This window comes from Myotis nattereri, assembly GCF_964212035.1.
Source record: "Myotis nattereri genome assembly, chromosome: X".
NCBI classification, from domain to species: domain Eukaryota; kingdom Metazoa; phylum Chordata; class Mammalia; order Chiroptera; family Vespertilionidae; genus Myotis; species Myotis nattereri.
In genome coordinates, this window is record NC_138078.1 from 84,642,441 (window position 1) to 84,661,808 (window position 19,368).

Genomic DNA, 19,368 nt, shown 5'->3' on the forward strand with positions numbered 1-19,368 from the left:
CAATAAAATTTAATTAGAAAAATAAGGGAATAATACAGTATGTTAGATGATGACAGCAAAAAAGTAGAATAGGGCAAGCAGTTTATAAATGTCAGGAGTGTGGTGTCTTTTATTTATTTTTAAAATTAATAAATCTTTATTGTTCACATTATTACAGATGTTCCTCTTTTTTCCTCCTATAGCTCCCCTCCACCTGGTTCCCACCCCACCCCATGCCCTTACCCCCTGCCACTGTCCTCACCCATAGGTGTAAGATTTTTGTCCAATCTCTTCTCACATCCCGCATGTCCCCTTCCCCCCAAGAATTGTCAGTCCACTCCCTTTCTATGCCCCTGCTATTATATTCACCAGTTTATTCTGACTTAATTTTTAGGTTTACTTGTTGATAGGTATTTATTTGTTGCCACTTTGTTGTTCATAAATTTTATCTTTACCTTTTTCTTCTACTTTCTCTTCTTAAAGAATATCCTTCAGCATTTCATATAATACTGGTTTGGTGGTGATGAACTCCTTTAGCTTTTTCTTGTCTATGAAGCTCTTTATCTGACCTTCAATTCTACATGATAGCTTTGCTGGGTAGAGTAATCTTGGTTTTAGGTTCTTGCTATTCATCATTTTGAATATTTCTTGCCACTCCCTTCTGACCTGCATGGTTTCTGTTGAGAAATCAGCTGACAGTCGTATGGGTACTCACTTGTAGGTAATTAACTGTTTTTCTCTTGCTGCTTTTAAGATTCTCTCTTAGTCTTTTGCCCTTGGCATTTTAATTATGATGTGTCTTAGTGTGGTCCTCTTTGGATTCCTTTTGTTTGGGGTTCTCTGTGCTTCCTGGACTTGTAAGTCTATTTCTTTCATCAGGTAGGGGAAGTTTTCTGTCATGATTTCTTCTAATAGGCTTTCAGTATCTTTCTCACTCTCTTCTTCTGGCACCCCAATAAGTCAGATGTTGGTACGTTTGAAGCTGTCCCAGAGGGTCCTTACACTATCTTCATATTTTTGGATTCTTTTTTCGTTTTGCTTTTCAAGATGAGTGTTTTTTGCTTCTTCATATTTCAAATCTTTGACTTGATTCTTGGGATCCTCTAGTCTGCTGTTGGATCTCTGTATGTTATTCTTAATTTCAGTCAGTGTATGTTTAATTTCTGACTGGTCCTTTTCTATTTTTTTGCCATTCTCATTAAGATCCTTGAAGGTCTCACTAAGTTCCTCTGAGGTTTGTAGAAGATTCTTGAGTAACCTTATAACTGTGGTTTTAAACTCTATGCCCTCCATTAGTTTGCTTTCCTCCATTTCTTTCATTTGTGACATATTTCTTTGTCTTCGCATTTTTGGCTGACTGCGAGGACCCACTGTGTCTATAGTGGAATAACTGCTGTGCTGGAGACACCCTTATGGGGCAGGACTTGCTTCAGTGGGGCTTTGGTGCTCACTGAGTCTGCTTCTTGAGTGTGTCCCTTACGGATCTGAGGAGTTGAAATCTGTTATCTTACCAGGGGTACCCTGGCTCCTGGATCTCCAAGCCAACCACTGTGTGAGTCCACCCAGCAGGAGCTACAGCAACACCAGCAGATTTCTCCTCTTTGTTTGGGGTTTGGAAGTTTTGGAGCTCTCTGACCCAGCTGCAGTTAGGTTAGGCTGCAAAAATGCAGGTAATTGCTTTGCACTGCTGCGCACAGTTTGGGTGGTGATGTAAATTGAGTGGGGCAGGGTCTCAGAGAATCACCAGGGCGGAGCAAACAGCAATGGTTGTCTTCAGTCTCTCCGCGACTCCGCGTCTCTGCATCCCTCTGAGTCCCTCTGCGTCCCGAGTCCTGCGTTCCCACAGCAACAATGATCCCTGCGAGCAGCTCTGCGAGAAAGCCACCCTCGATTTCCGACCCGCTGCAAGATAGTCCAGTTTCTCCCTCTAGGAGTCTGGGACCCCAGAATCTTGCCTTAAACAAGCTCAGTGCATTCAAGAGCTTGTATCTCCTTCCAATTGAGAAAAACCACAGATCAAGGTGCAGCCACCATGAGCATGCCTTTGTACCTCTGTTCTTGGTGCCTCTGCACCTCCTATTCGGTCTCAATGTGCTTCTTTCTTTCCTTCTAGTTGTAGAACTTCCACTCGCCCAGCTTTCACGTGGTTCTGGATGATAGCTGTTTTGTCTTATAGTTGTAGTTTCAATGTTGTTGTGGGGGACAGCACGCACGGGTTTATACCTTATGCCGCCATCTTGGTTCTCGCAGTGTGGTGTCTTTTAAATAAAGAGTGTTGCAATATTAAATATGGTGGTAATGTTAGAGAGCTCATTGAAAAAACGTAGATATCTTGTAGAACAGGTTGTTATGTAGAAGGTAGGAGAAACAGGTCTTCTCAAAATACTTCCTTGAGAAGAGTATCAATTGGTAAAGCTTCATAGGAAAGCAATTTGTCAACATTTAATAAAATAAAGAGTGTATATGACTTTTGACCCAATTTATTGCACTGTTTTTTAATTTTTATTTTCAAAAAATTGAAAGCAATATAAATGTTCATCAATAGGTTTGAGTAAATAAATTATGACATATCTATAAAATAGACAACTATGCAGTAATTAGAAAGAATAAGAAAAATCTCAATGTTCTCACTGAGACAAAAACATCAAAATATATTATTTATTAAATATAAAAGCAAAGTAAAAAATTCATGTATAAAAGGATCTTATTTGTGTAAAATGCAAAGGCTGAGTATATGATCACATATCATTTTATTGCAATAATAAGCAATAAAATGCTTATTTTTTCTGGTGAGAAGTAGGGATTGGTGTTGGGAGCACAGGGAGTACTTTGCCTTTAATTCAGTTTTATATCCCACATATGAGTGAAATCATATGGTTCTTAGTTTTTTCCGTCTGACTTACTTCACTTAGATAATATTCTCAAAATCCATCAATGTTGTAAATAACATTATTTCATCCTTTCTTGTGGCTGAGTAGTATTCCATTGTGTATATATACCACATTTATTTTATTTTATTTTTTAAATAAATCTTTGTTGTTCAGATTATTACAGTTGTTCCTCTTCCCCCCCTCCCGCATAGCTCCCCTCCACCTGGTTCCCACCCCACCCCACCCCATGCCCTTACCCCCACTCTCTGTCCTCGTCCATAGGTGTATGATTTTTGTCCAGTCTCTTCCAGCATCCCTCACAACCCCTTTCCCCTGAGAATTGTCAGTACACTCCCTTTCTAAGCCCCTGATCCTATTACATTCACCAGTTTATTCTGTTCATCAGATTTTTTATTCACTTGATTTTTAGATTCACTTGTTGATAGATATGTATTTGTTGTCACTTTGTTGTTCATAATTTTTATCTTTACCTTTTTCTTCTTCTTCCTCTTCTTAAAGAATATCCTTCAGCATTTCATATAATACTGGTTTGGTGGTGATGAACTCCTTTAGTTTTTTCTTGTCTGTGAAGCTCTTTATCTAACCTTCAATTCTAAATGATAGCTTTTCTGGGTAGAGTAATCTTGGTTGTATATTATGCTTTATTTAAGTAAGTGTATGCTTAATTTCTAATTGGTCCTTTTTCATATCCTTGAGGGTCTCACTAAGTTTCTCAGAGGTTTCTAGAAGATTCTTGAGTAACCTTATAACCGTGGTTTTGAACACTATATCCAGTAGTTTGCTTTCCTCCATTTCTTTCATTTGTGACATGATATTTTGTCTCTGCATTTTGGCTGCTTCCCTGTGCTGATAGAGTGGCTTTGTGTGCTAGGTGTCCTATAGGGCCCAGTGGCTCAGCCTCCCTAATTACCTGAGGTGGACACTCTTGGTGCACCCCTTTTTGGGCTGTTTGCACAGTCTTGTTGTAGTTAAGCCTTGATTGCTGTTGGTATCACTGGGCGTAATTGGCCACCAGGCCAATTATCCGTGAGGACCAGCTGTGTCTACAATGAGAGAACTTCTGTGCTGGAGATGCCCTTATGGGGCAGGACTTGCTTCAGTGGGGCTTTGGTGCTCACTGAGTCTGCCCCTTGAGTGTGTCTCTTATGATGTGAAGAGTTTTAATCTGGTATGGTCTCACTCTGACCCCTAGGTACACTGGCTGATCTTCAAGGAGGTGCAAAGTCAGCCACTGCCTGAGGCCACCCAGCAGGAGTTACAGAGACATCTGCACATTCCTCCTCTTTGTTTGGGATTTAGAGGTACCCAGATGAGGCACAGCTGTGTAGCAATGCAGGCTGCTGTCAAGCCTTAGGCCTTCTTTTGGGAGCTCTGGGGCTCTCTGACCCAGTTGCAGTTTGTTAGGTTTTAGGCAATGAGAGCAAAAACCACTGTGCAAAGCTTGGGTGGAGTGGTAAATTGGGTGGGGTGGGGTCTCAGGGAATCACCAGGGTTGAGCAAACAGCAGTGGCTGCCAGTCAGCCCTGCCAGTCAGCCCTGCATCAGAGAGGTCCCGCATCTCTGTGTTCCACGCCCCCATGCAGGAACAATGAACACTGTGAGCACCTGTGAGAGAAAGCCACCTTGTATGCATGTATATAAGCATAACCAATGGACATAAGACACTGGGGGGTAGGGGAGGCCAGGGGATTGTCACGGGGGGGGGGGGAGGACACATATGTAATACCCTTTGTAATACTTTAAGCAATTAAATAAATAAATAAGTAAATAAGTAAATAAATGTGAATGGACTAAATTCTCCAATCAAAATTATAGAGTGACTGAATGGATGAAAAAAATAATACCTATCTGTATACTGCCTACAAGGAACTCACTTGAGACATAAAGACATACAGACTGAACGTGAAAGGATGGCCAAAGATACTCCATATAAATGGTAATCAAAAGAAACATGGGGGAGGTTCACTCATATCAGACAAAATAGACTTTAAAACAAGGGTTGTAATAAGAGACAGAGGTCATTACATAATGATAAACTGTTCAACCCAACAGGAGTATATAGCTTTTGTAAATATTGGGGCACCCAACATAGGAATATATGTATATACATATATAATAGATGATAGAGAGATAGATCTAGATATAAAACAAATATTAACAGACATAGAGGAAGAAACATACAACAATATAACAATAGTAGGATAATTGACTATCCCTATTACATCAATGGATAGATCATCCATACAGAAAATCAATATGAAAACATTGGCTTTAAATGACACACTAGATTTGATGGATTTAAAAATATAGATACAGAACATCATATTCAAAAGTAATAGAATACACATTTTTCCTGAGTGCACATGAAAAGATTCTCAACAGCACTAACCATCAGGGAAATACAAATGAAAGCCATAAGGAGATAGCTCCTCACACCTGCTAGAATGGCTTTTATCAAAACAACAAGAAATAAGAAATGTTGGCAAGGAGGTGGAAAAAGGGAACCATTGTACACTGTGGGAGGGAATATAAATTGGTGCAGGAACTATGGGAAACAGTATGGAGATTCCTCAAAAAAATTAAAAATAGAACTATCATATGGTCCAGCAATTTCACTTATAGGTATTTCTGCAAAGAATATGAAAACACTAATTCAAAAAGGTATGCATACCCTCACGTTTATTGCAGCATTATTTACAAGAGTCAAAATATGAAAATTAAAACTGTGTTTATTGAAGAATGAACAAATAAAAAAATGTATTATATATAGTCATGGAACTTGAAAGTAATATGCTAAGTGAAATAAATTAGACATGGAAAGACAAAAACCATATGTTTCACTGATATTTGGAATCTTAAAAAAATAATCTCATAGATACAAAAAACACAATGGAGGTAGCTAAAGTCTGGGGGAGTTGATAAAATGGGTGAAGGGAGTCAAAAGGTACACATTTTAAGTTATAAAATAAATAAGTCATGGGATATCATGTACAGTATGGCCAATATAGCTAATAATAAGGTATTGCATATTTGAAAGTTGATAAGAGAGTAAATCTTAAAAGTTCCAATCACAAGAAAAAATATATAACTATGTGTGTTGATGGGTGTTAACTAGACTTATTATGATCACTTGAAAATATATACAAATATAAAATCATTATGATATACACCTGAAATCAATATAATGCTGTAGGTCAATTATACCTTAATAAAATGTTTTTTTTAAATGGTGCTGGAACAGCCAAATAAAATTAAGAGGTAAATAGACCTTTAAATCTACCTCACACCACACATAAACATAAGTTAAACTCTGACCTAATATGAAAATTATAGATCTAAAACTTCCATTAGAAATCAGTGGTAATTATGTTTGTAATCATGGAGTAGATAAATATTTCCAAATAGAACAAAAATAATAATAATAATAAACATGTTTAAAATTGGTAAATTTTATTTCATTACATTTTTAAAGTCTGCTAATCAAATGACACGGTTACAGCCCAGCTGGTATAGCTCAGTTGTCCACCGATGTGTGTGTGTGTGTGTGTGTGTATGATCTCCATATTTTCTACTATACAGTATATTTTTTCAGATTTAGATATTAATTCCATCTTTTATTTAAGGAGAATTTTTCATATATCTTTGAATGTTTTTCTTATCAATTTTTTGTGTTCTTATTTCTGTGCAACAATTCTCCATATGCTGAATGTTTGTCCATTTTCTTTAAATATTTTTTTCTATAAATATTTCAATATCTCTTTTTGTTCCTCTGAATTTGTGATATTTATCTCAGCATTCTGTATCATAAATTGTTTTAATTTGTATATATTCATTCCTTTTTTCTATATTTTGTATATTACATCAAGGAGAGTCAATATCACTATATTTCTTAAGCTTGATAGAGACACAGCACATATGGAAATGAAAGTCATTTTGTCAGTTAAGTTTTGTTAAGATTGCAAATTGTGGGAAGTAAGGATAGAGACCCTAATACTTCATTACCTTTGCTACGAATATCTTAAATAGATAACATTGTTCTCTGTACAAATGAAAATCAATACTTTTCCATTTTTCTAGAATATATTTTGCTAACACAAGAGAGAAGTTATAGCACTTTTGATCTATAAATATATGTTGGATTGTGAGTCCTTAAAATGAACTAGCTATTTGCTAGAGAAACAAGCTTAATATATTTAAGACAGTATTGAATGTTTATGCTGTTTTTTAATATTTAAACAATCAAACTAAGTATTATTTTAAGGTTCTTGCTTATTTCACAAACTATTATAATACTAGAGGCCTGGTGCATGAAATTCTTGCATGGGGATGGGGTCCCTCAGCTGGGCCTGCAACCTCTTCCAATCTGGGACCCCTCGTGGGACATCCCTTTCACAATCTGGAACCACTGGCTCCTAACCATTCGCCTGCCTGCCTGATCACCCCTAACCACTATGCCTGCCAGCTTGATTGCCCCAACTGCTTGCCTGCCTGCCTGATCACCCCTAACAACATGCCTGCCTGCCTAATCACCTCTAACTGCTCTCCTGCCTGCCTGATCACCCCTAACCACTTCTGCCTTGGCACCTGCCGCCACAGCTTCTACAGGAAGGACATTCGGAATGATAGCCAGAAGATCGTTTGGCTGTCTGGTCTAATTAGCATATTATGCTTTTATAATTATAGATTTTTCCCTTCAGCATCTTTAGTAAAAGCCAATACTCTCAACATATGAAAACATTCTATGGATTCAGTCTATAATTATCAAAGAGATAATTCAACTGTACCTAGAAAATTTGAAAAATTATTTGTAATGAATATATATTTTCTACACTACAATGGATTTAACTATAAGTATCAACAATTCAATGTGAAAGTAATAAGGTCTGCTCTTCCAAGAGGGAAGATCATCATTTATTACACACTTAAGAGTCAAATGCTGTACCAAGAATCTACATGTATTAACTAATTCATAGAGCAACCTCATACTATATTCTAATATCACAAATGAGTAAATAAGACCCAGAGTGGTTAAGTGACTTTCTCAAATTACTTGTACATCAAATAAGCGGCAGAGCTAGGATATAACAAGCTTTTGTCCATTGTTCACTTCAAGCTGGCTGGCTGCCGGCCGCCATCTTGGCTGGCAGTTAATTTGCATATCACCCTGATTAGCCAATGAAAAGGGTAGCGGTCGTACGCCAATTACCATGTTTCTCTTTTATTAGATAGGATTGCTTAAAATATTACAGTAATGTAACCATTTAGCTCATGGGGAGATAAGAGAATCTTTCTTAGCTTTTGGTTGAAAGCAATTAGCGCCACTATTATGAAAACAAAATGGCTGCAGATCTAATCCTAAAGCAATGTAAAAAGCAAATGAACTCATCTCCACTCCAAATTCACATAAAAAACAAACAAACAAACAAAAAAAAACATGTCACAAACTTAAATCTCCCTCACAGCATGGGTAAAAATCAATTTGAAATGGTTTATAGACCTAAATGTGAATGATTGAAAAATAAACTTCTGATGAAAACATAGGATAATATCTTCATAATTTGATGGTAAGCAAATGTTTCTAAAATAAGAAGCAGAAAAAGGGGACATATGTACTACTCTGTAATATTTTAAGCAATCCTATCTAATAAAAGAGAAACATGGTAACTGGCCTACGACTGCTACCCTTTTCATAGGCTAATCAGGGTGATATGCAAATTAACTGCCAGCCAAGATGGCGGCCGGCAGCCAGGCAGCTTGAAGCGAACATGAGGCTTGCTTGCTTCAGTGACAGAGGACTCCAACGTTCCCTGCCTGCCACTGCTGGCCTCTGAGCTTGCAGTTTGAAACAGTGTTTCGATTATAGACCCAAACAAAACCCCAGAAACCTGCTTTCAGCAGCAGAGGCCTAACAGCTGGAGCCAAGCCTCAGAGCTAAAGCTGGCCCAGAATAAAAAGAAACAAGAAAACAAGGAGCGGTTGGGAGCTTCAGTCACCCGCCAGCCTGAAAACAGCCCTCAGCCCCTCATGCAGACTGGCCAGGCACCTCAGTGGGGAACCCCACCCTGAAGGGTGTGTGACCAGCTGCAAACAGTCATCATCCCCTCACCCAGGCTGGCCAGGCACCCCAGTTGGGACCCCCACTCTGATCCAGGACACCCTTCAGGGCAAACCAGCCGGCCCCGACCCGTGCACCAGGCCTCTATCCTATATAGTAAAAGGGTAATATGCCTCCCAGCACCAGAATCAGCGGAGACGCGAGGCTTCCCTGCACTGGGATCAGTGTGACAGGGGGCAGCGCCCAAACCCCCTGATCGCCCTGCGGCTCTGTGTGTGACAGGGTGCAGCGTCCCAACCCCCTGATCAGCCCTGCTCTGTGCCTGGTAGGGGGGAGCTCCCTAACCACCTGATCACCCTGAGGCTCTGTGTGTGACAGGGTGCAGCGCCCCAACCCCCTGATCAGCCCTGCTCTGTGTGTGACGGGGTAGAGCCATAACCTCCCCATCAGCCCTGCCCTGAGTGTGACAGTGGCGGCGCCCCAACCTCCTGATCAGCCCTGCTCTGTGGGTGATAGAGGGCTGTGCCCCAACCGCCCCCCATGCGCCCTGCTGTGTGTATGATGGAGTAGAACCATAACCTCCCCATCAGCCCTGCCCTGAGTGTGACAGGGTGTGGTGCCCCAACCCCCTGATGGGCCCTGCTCTGTGACTGACAGGGGGTGGCGCCGCAACCTTCCCATCGACCCTGCCTTGAGTGTGACAGGGGGTAGTGCCCCAACCCCCCAATCGGCCCTACCCTGGGCGTGACTGAGGATGGCATCGCAACCTCCTGATCCATCCTGCTCTGTGCATGACAGGGGCGGCGCCCCAACTCCCCAATCCGCCCTGCTCTGAACCCGACCAGGGGCTGCACCTAGGGATTGGGCCTGCCCTCTGCCACCCGGGAGCAGGCCTAAGCCAGCAGGGCGTTATCTCCCGAGGGGTCCCAGACTGCGAGAGGGCACAGGCCGGGCTGAGGGACCCCCCCTACCTGCCTGCCCCTGCTGGCCTCTGAGCTCCTGAAGCAACAGCTCCGAAAGATACAATGTTTCAATTATAGAAGCTAAAAGGTGGTGGTTGATTTTCATACGCAGGCTCCAAGTGGTGGAGCGAAGCCAAACAGCCCTGAAGCCGCAGAGCAGTGAGGCCTCAGGGCCCCGGGATCAGCAGAGTCGAGAGGCCTCCCAGCCCCAGGATCAGTGGAGTGGAGAGGCCTCCCAGCCTGGGATCAGCAGAGCGAAAAGACCTCCAGGCCCCGGATCAGAGGAGCAGAGAGGCCTCCCGGCCCCAGGGTCAGAGAAGCCTGATGGAAGCCCTGTGTGTTTATGCACCCTGGGGTTGCAGAGGTCCTGTCCTAGGCAGAGGCCGATGGTGCAACTTCAGACTCCGAGAAGTGGCCTGGGGGCTGGAAGGCGGCTCCTCTGACCTCAGTGCTGGAGTCCCGCCCCTCCACCAGGAGAGGAGCAGAAAAAGGCAGGAGCCTCCCTCAGGGTGACCCTAAACCCCCACCCACACCAGGCAGGCTGCTGGGCCTGTGCATGGAGGACTCACCTCCAAGCCCAGCCAGTGGCCCACCCGCAGCCATGGCACTCCTGGGTGCAGGCGCACATGCACCTGGTGCAGCGGGACATGCTGGGGAGCAGCCTGCCTTCCGGGGCCTCCTCCTGCTTCAGGGCCTTGCACAACTGGGTGCAGGCCCCAGCGGGATGAGGGGTGGTGGCGGGGGTGCAATGCGTCCTGGGCTCCTCACCTGCCTTCTGCAGCCTCCTCCTGCGGTCTCCTCCTCCCCAGCGCCCAGAGCAGCAGACCCACTGAGGGCGCTCCCCTCTGGCTAAGGGGGTGAATGGAGCGGCGGGGACTTCCGGATGAAGGGTCAACTTGGGGAGGAGTCCGGACACCTGCACGCCAGTCTCCTGTTCAGCAACATCCCCGAGATCGCCCATCTGCACTGTGGGTTGTGGGGCAGCGTGATGGTGCTGATGGTGGAGAAGGTGCTGCAGCCCGGGACCTCCTCAAGGGCTTCGAGATGTTCGGCTCCCTCTTCAAGCCCCACATTCGGTACTGCATGGAGGAGGAGGGCTGCATGGAGTACATGCGCAGCCTGCTGCACGACAACGACCTCTTCCGGGCCTACGTGACGTGGGCCGAGAAGCACCAGCAGTGCCAGCGGCTGAAGCTGAGCGACATGCTCGCCAAGCCCCACCAGCGGCTCACCCAGTACCCGCTGCTGCTCAAGTCGGTGCTGAGGAAGAGGGACGAGCCACGTGCCAAGGAGGCCGTCATCACCATGATCAGCTCTGTGGAGCGCTTCATCCACCACGTGAACGCATGCATATGGCAGCGACAGGAGTGCAGCAGCTGGCGGCCGTGGTGAGCTGCATCGATGCCTACAAGGTGGTGGAGGGTAGCAACGACGAGGTGGACAAGCTCCTGAAGGGATTTCTGCACCTGGACCTGACCGCGCCCATCCCTGGTGCCTCCCCAGAGGAGACGTGTCAGCTGCTGTTGGAGGGCAGCCTGAGGATGAAGGAGGGAAAGGACAGCAAGATGGATGTGTACTGCTTCCTCTTCACAGGCCTGCTCTTAGTGACCAAGGCAGTGAAGAAGGCTGAGGGGACCAGGGTCATCAGGCCACCGCTGCTGGTGGACAAGATCGTGTGCCCGGAGCTGCGGGACCCTGGCTCCTTCCTCCTCATCTACCTGAACGAGTTCCACAGCGCCGTGGGGGCCTACACGTTCCAAGTCAGTGGACAGGCTCTGTGCCGGGGCTGGGTGGACTCCATTTACAATGCCCAGAGCCAGTTGCAGCAGCTGCGTGCGCAGGAGCACGCGGGCAGCGAGCAGCACCTGCAGAGCCTGGAGGAGGAAGAGGAACAGGAGGGTGGGGAGAGTAGCACTTCCGCCGCCAGCTCCCCCACCATCCTGTACAAAAGCAGCAACAGCCTGGACTCCCAGCACTGCGCCTCGGTGGGCTCCACGGAGACCCTGGCCATGGTGGTGCTGGAGCCTGGGGAGACGCGAGTTCAAGGGCAGCCCCTTCAGCTCCCAATGGGAGGAGATGTCCCTCATTACCACCGCCTCATCTGTCACACTGACCAGCGAGCTGCTGGCCCTGGGCCCCGGGGAGGGCAGCTCCTGCTCCATGGACTCCGCCTACGGCACCCTCTCCCCCACCTCCTTGCAAGACTTTGCGGCCACAGCCCCTGTGGTGGAGCCAGCGCCCCGGCCCCTAGATTTACCACAGGCCCCTTCACCCCCGCCCTCGCCCAGCCTCTGCTGCCTCACCCCTGTCCAGCTGCAGCCCCGCTTGCCCCACCTGCTCAAGTCCAAATCTGAGGCCAGCCCCCTGCAAGTGCTGGCAGGGGCCGCCACCCAGGGGGCGCCCCCTGCCCCCAGCCACAGCCTGTTGGAACTCTGCTTGGCTGCCACAGCCACCGGCACTAGGACTGGGAGCTCCCCTCACGAAGCTGGGCCCCGCTGGAATATTGGGGGTGCACTAAGCCCTGGCAGTGGCTCCCAGCTATCAGAGATGGAGGGCAGGACCACCTGTCTGACGGGGGAGCCCAAAGGGCCCACCAGGAGGAGCAGAGAGCTGCCCTCAGGGACCTCTCCCAGGGTCCAGCCTGAGCCGCCCCTGCCACCCCATCTCTGCTCAGCACAGGAAGCTGACCCAGCTGGCCCAGCTCTACTGCATCAGGACCACCCTGCTGCTTAACTCCCAGGCCCTGAGCACAGCGTGGAGCTGCCATGCCTGGAGGGCGCGTTGGGGTGGGGGGGGCAGGCGCACGTGCACCTGGTGCAGTGGGACTTGCTGGGGAGCCGCCCGCCTTCCTGGGCAGGCCTCAGGCCCTGCTGTGCCCAACTTGGAAGGGCCACAGTGCGGCCACCAGGCCCTGAAGGCTGCCCTGAAAGCCACACAAAGACAACCTGCTGCTGGAAGGCAGGCATGCGGTACTCCGGGAAGATTCCAGAGGTAGGGAAGGAAGGTCATGGAAGGGAACAATTGCAAGCGGAGATCCCGAAGACCAGCTCCTTGCAGACCTGAACTCCGTGTGGGCCTCTTTCTCGGCCCTGTGGAAGCGGTGCGAAACACAGGAAGAGGTGATGGACCGGGGCTGCGCCCAAGGAAGACTCGGAGGAAGCAATGTGTGGACAGGGCCAGGCGGAGCAGGCAGGCCCATACCGAGCCCGCTGGAGGACAGCCAGACCCCAAGGCGATCACCAAGCCAGGCCCCAGGGAGAAGCGAGCAGATGCCACTCCACGCTCTGGAGAAGACCATTGAGCAGAAAACTAAAGAAACCGATTTTACATCATTTCCCAGGTGGAGAACAGTTGGCATGTAAGCCCCTGACCAGTGCCCAGCCTCTCCTCTGTCTGTCTATCTCACTCCTAGGTACCATGTTCTTTGTTCTCTCTTAACTGCAACTCATTTTTAAACTAGATTGCTTTTAAAAGAAGACTAAATAAAGTTTCCCTTAAGTTATTTAGGCAGTGCTTTGGCTGCTGGGGCTGCTGGGGGCCTGATTACAGACACAAACACGCAGGGGAGCCGGGCACCCAGCAGCCCCAAGCTCCGCTGAGGCAGGGTTGGGGTTGCTGAGGGCTTGATCGGAGACACAAACAAGTAGGCCCGGCACCCAGCAGCCCTGGCACAGCAGACCCAAAACCCACCATCACGGAGCTGGGGATGCTGGGGGCAGAATCAGAAACACAAACCTGCAGGCTCCGCACACAGCAGCCCAAAGTCCCGCCATCATTGTTGCATCTGGAGCTCAGAGCTGGGCTGTGGTAGGCGGGGAACCTTGGCTTCCCCCATCACTGGAGCAAGCAAGCCTCATGTTCGCTTCAGCTGCGTGGCTGCCGGCTGCCATCTTTGTTGGCAGTTAATTTGCATATCCTGATGATTAGCCAATGGGAAGGGTAGCAAAGTTAGGGTTAATTACCATGTTTCTCTATTATTAGATAGGAGATATATATATATATATATATATATATATATATATATATATATATATGTATATATATATATATATATATAATTTTTTAACAAAAAGGTGAATAGATTAGTAAGAGTTAAGACTAGGGAACCTGGAAACAAGGGATCTCAAGCAGCATGACTGCGTGAACTCAGACGAGCACTGCTTCTTCTCACGGAAAGGTTAGACTTCCCCTAAAGGTGCGGTTTGCAATTCAGGTTGGAGAGAGGACTGCGAGGGGCGAAATCTGCGCCCCACAAAGTCTGCAGCCATTGGGACCAGCGTGACCCGCGAGTGGGGAAGAGGCCCCACAGGGCTGCTGGCAGAAGGGAATGCTAAAAATAAGCCCATAGCTGGACTGGATGTAAAAAAGCAGCCTCGGTTTTTGCCAGTGTGCTGGCTGCTTGGTGCCAGGGGCGAGTGGATGCACGGAGATTGCGCACAGACCTGGAAGGGGGAGGCTTGTGAATTCACACAACGTATCAGGCTCCTGTTATAGTTCCCCTTAGATCCGTGCATTTGATTATTAAACCCAGTGCAGGGGATTCCCCAGTTGGGGTCATTCGCAGAGCTTGTAGGGGAAAGTTCTTTTTGGGGAGCCTGGGAAACAGAATGGGCAGTAACGATTAAAGAACCAGCTCTGGGCAGTACACTTTCCCAAACCAGTTTCAAGTACCATAGAGAAAAAAAATCCTACTGATAGAGAGGACTTATAGCTTCAGAGGTCAATCCAGACACACTGCCACCCAGAGGCAGAGCCACGAACTGTCTCTTCTGTAAATACAAATAAAGGCAGTCTGGTAAACAAATACAACCTGCCTTAAAATCAGGACTGTGGTTTACAGCACGGAGGGACAGTGTATCGTAGGCAAATTCAACACTCTCCTGAATGCCTGGCAGAACTAAGGCGTGCCGAAAATAAGAGTAGAAGATCTGAAGCACCTTCACTACTGCATATTTTTAGAATTTTTAGAATTTTTTTAAATTCTTTTTTCACCATTTCATTAAGAACCTATTTTATTATTTTTTTAATTTTTTTTCATCACCTGATTTTACCTTTTTAATTACTACATTTTTTTAACCAGTATTATTGCTATCATTTTAACATTTTTTCAAGTGTCATTTTATTTATTTATTTTTTTCTTCTTTATTTTATTTTGGGATTAGTGTTCTACATTCTATCTTCATCATTCCTTTAGCATCATTTCTCTCAATCTCACCTTTACCCTTAAGCCAAAACTCTCTTCCTCACTTTTCCTCTTTTGTTGTCCTATATCTCTTACCCTATTCCTGCTTTAGATTTTCCCTATTCGTTCTTTTTACCCACTGTCTAAATTTCACCCTACTTATATATCTAATTTCCAATCCCTTGCTCTAAATCCATATACACCTCTCGCTTATCTTTCTTCACTATCTAATTTTTTTTCTCTCTCTCTCTGTTGTTTTGCTAGTGTTTGCTTGATTTTGAGTAAATTAGTTTTTTTTATGCTTGTTTGGGATATTGTTTTGTTTTTCATTTTCATTTTTCAGTTTTGCTTATTTTTTCTTTCTCTGGTTATTTCTGTGCTTCTGTTTTCCCTTGCCTCGCTTGATATTAGTGGTTGTTTGTAGTTTGCATTAATCTCCAGGGATCTGCTGCTGGAATTCGTTGAGATTAGTTGCAGTTCTATTAGAGTTTTCTCCCCATACAAATAGCCTCTTCCCCATCTCTATTTCATTCTCTCTCTTACTTTTTTTCTTTTTCTTCTCTCCCTTTTCCCAATCTCATTTCGGCACTCCTTTTTATTTCTTATTTTTCTCTTTAATCTTTTTCTCTTTTTTCTTCTTTATCCCCTAATTCTCTTCGCTTGGGTGGTCACCTTTATTTGGGGTTATTAATATTGTGAATACATTTATGTTCAGTGCCTTGCACGTTGTGCCTTGTTGTGTTGTATTTTGTGCCTTTAAATCAATGCAGTAGAGAGAGAACTACATAACCAAACACCTGGAGAAGAGAGATCATGGTGAAACAAAGAACCAACCCACATATGAAAGAAAAACAGGCATCATCAGAAAAGGAAGTAAACGAAATGGAGGCAATTGAGGCAAGCAACCTGTCAGAGAAAGAATTCAGAGAAATTGCCATAAGGTGGATGAAAACAATGGAAGATAAATTCAACAATATGTGTAGAAACCAAGAGGAAATGAAGAAAAACCAAGAAGAAATGAAAAATGATATCACTGCTATAAAGAACTCAGTAGAAAGCATCAACAGTAGACTAGAAGAAGCAGAGGACCACATCAGCGAGATAGAAGACAAGGTAGGAAAAAATACCCAAACAGAACAGCTTCTAGAAAAAAAATTAAAAAGGAGGAGAGCCTAAGAGAACTCTGGGACAATGCTAAACGAAACAACATCCGAATAATAGGGGTGCCAGAAGGAGAGGAAACTGAGCAAGGAATGGAAAACCTGTTTGAAAATATAGTAACAGAAAATTTCCCTGATATAGGGAGGAAAAAACTCACACAAAACCAAGAAGCTCACAGAGTCCCAAACAAAATGAACCTGAAAAGACCGACACCAAGGCACATAATAATTAAATTGGCAAACACCAACGACAAAGCAAGAATCTTAAAAGCAGCCAGAGAGAGACAGAAAGTTACCTACAAAGGATCCCCCATCAGACTAGCGACCGATTTCTCAACAGAAACACATCAGGCAAGAAGGGACTGGAATGAAATATACAAAGTCATGCAAAAGAAGGGTCTGAATCCAAGAATAGTATACCCAGCGAGGCTACCAATCAAAATTGAGGGTCAAATCAGGAGCTTCACAGACAAAAACGGTCTACGGGAGATTATTACAACCAAGCCAGCAATGCAAGAAATGCTAAAGGGTCTGCTGTAAATAGAAAAAACAGGAAACAAAGAAGGAATGCAGCGGTAAAGAACAAAAATGGCGACTAACAAGTTTCTATCAATAATAACTTTAAATGTAAATGGATTAAATTCCCCAGTCAAAAGGCATAGGGTAAATGAGTGGATAAGAAAACATGACCCATATATCTGCTGTCTACAGGAAACCCACCTCAGAAAAAAAGATGCACACAGACTGATGGTGAAGGGATGGAAAAAGGTTTTTCAGGCCAATGGAAGTGAAAAAAAAGCCGGGGTAGCAATACTTATATCTGACAAATTAGATCTCAAAGTGAAGGACATGAAAAGAGATCAAGAAGGCCACTTCATAATACTAAAGGGAGCAGTCCAACAAGAAGAAATAACTCTGGTAAATATATATGCACCCAATATAGGAGCACCCAAATACGTAAGAAATCTTCTGGAGGAGATCAAGGGAGAGATTGACAGCAATACAATCATAGTAGGGGACCTTAACACCCCATTATCTCCACTGGACAAATCCTCTAAACAGAAACTCAGCAAAGAAACATCAATCCTAAATGACTCACTAGATCAGATGGAATTAATTGACATCTTCAGAGCATTTCACCCCAAAGCCACAGAATATACATTCTCCTCAAGTGCACATTTGTCATCTTCAAAGATAGACCATATATTGGGTCACAGACAAAGTCTCTTCAAATTCAAAAAAATTGAAATCATATCAAGCATATTCTCAGACCACAAAGGCATAAAACTGGAAATCAACTACAACAGAAACAATCCAGAAAAATCAAACACATGGAGACTTAATAGCATGCTATTAAACAACGACTGGGTCACCAGTGAGATTAAAGAAGAAATAAAAAACATCATGGCAACAAATGACAATGAAAACACAACAATCCAAAACCTATGGGACACAGCAAAAGTAGTCTTGAGAGGGAAGTTCATAGCTCTACAAGCCTACTGCAAGAAACAAGAAACAATGAGAATAAATGACCTAACTCTACAAATCGAAGAGTTGAAAGAGAGCAACAAAAAAGCCCACGGTTAGCAGAAGGAAGGAAATAACAAAGATCAGAGCGGAGATAAACGACATAGAGACCAAAAAAACAATACATAAGATCAACAAAACCAAGAGCTGGTTCTTAGAAAGGATAAACAAGATTGATACACCTCTAGCCAGACTCACCAAGAAACAAAGAGAGAGGACCCAAATAAACAAAATCAGAAATGAAAGAAGAGAAATAACAACAGACCCCATAGAAATACAAAGGATTGTTTGAAAATACTATGAACAACTCTACTCCAACACACTAGACAACCTGGAGGAAATGGACATATTCCTAGAAAAATACAACATTCCAAAACCTAACCAGGAAGAATCTAAAAATCTCAATAGGCCAATAACTATGGAGGAAATTGAAGCAGTAATCAAAAGGCTTCCAGCAAACAAAAGCCTAGGGCCAGATAGCTTCACAGGGGAGTTTTAGCAAATATTCAAGGAAGACCTACAACCTATCCTCCTCAGACTATGTCAAAAGATCCAAGAGGAAGGAACACTTCCCAGTTCATTCTGTGAAGCCAACATCACCCTAATCCCAAAACCAGATAAAGGCAATACAATGAAAGAGAATTACAGGCCAATATCCCTCATGAACATAGATGCCAAAGTGCTCAACAAAATCCTAGCAAATCAGATCCAGCAGTACATCAAAAAGATCATACACCATGACCAAGTAGGATTTATCCCAGGGATACAAGGATGGTACAATATCTGCAAATCAATAAATGTGATACATCACATAAACAAATTGAGAGAAAAAAACCACATAGTCATATCAATTGATGCAGAAAAAGCATTTGACAAAATCCAACACCCTTCTTGATAAAAACTCTCCACAAGATAGGAATTGAGGGATCATACCTCAACATAATAAAAGCCATATATGACAAACCCACAGCCAACATCATAATCAATGGGCAAAAACTAAAACCATTCCCCCTAAAAACAGGAACAAGACAGGGATGCCCCCTCTCACCACTCCTGTTCAACATAGTACTGGAAGTACTAGCCGTTGCGATCAGACAAGGAGAAGACATAAAAGGCATCCAAATTAGAAAAGAAGAAGCAAAACTGTCCTTATTTGCAGATGACATGATACTGTACATACAGAACCCTAAAGACTCCATCAAAAAATTATTAGACTTAATAAATGAATTTGGCAATGTAGCAGGATACAAAATTAATGCTAAGAAATCCTTGGCATTTCTTTACACCAATAGCGAACTTACAGAAATTGAAACTACAGAAGCAATCCCATTTACCATTGCACCAAAAAAATTAAAATACCTAGGAATAAATTTAACTAAGGAGGTAAAACACTTATATGCAGAAAACTACAGGACACTGAAAAAAGAGATAGAGGAAGACATAAACAGATGGAAGAACATACCGTGTTCATGGATTGGTAGAATCAACATCATCAAAATGTCCATACTACTCAAAGCAATCTATAGATTCAATGCAATCCCCATTAAATTACCAACGGCATATTTCACAAATCTAGATCGAACGTTCCAAAAACTCATCTGGAATAAAAAAA

General features: G+C 44.1%; 1 pseudogene across 1 annotated transcript; it reads left to right on the forward strand.

Annotated features, from left to right (window-relative positions):
* The first annotated feature begins 10,824 nt into the window (after positions 1 to 10,824).
* LOC308511740 (pleckstrin homology domain-containing family G member 5-like) lies at positions 10,825 to 12,882 on the forward strand (annotated as a pseudogene). Its single transcript has one exon. The product of its transcript is annotated as a pleckstrin homology domain-containing family G member 5-like (transcript).
* The last annotated feature ends 6,486 nt before the right edge of the window (positions 12,883 to 19,368 follow it).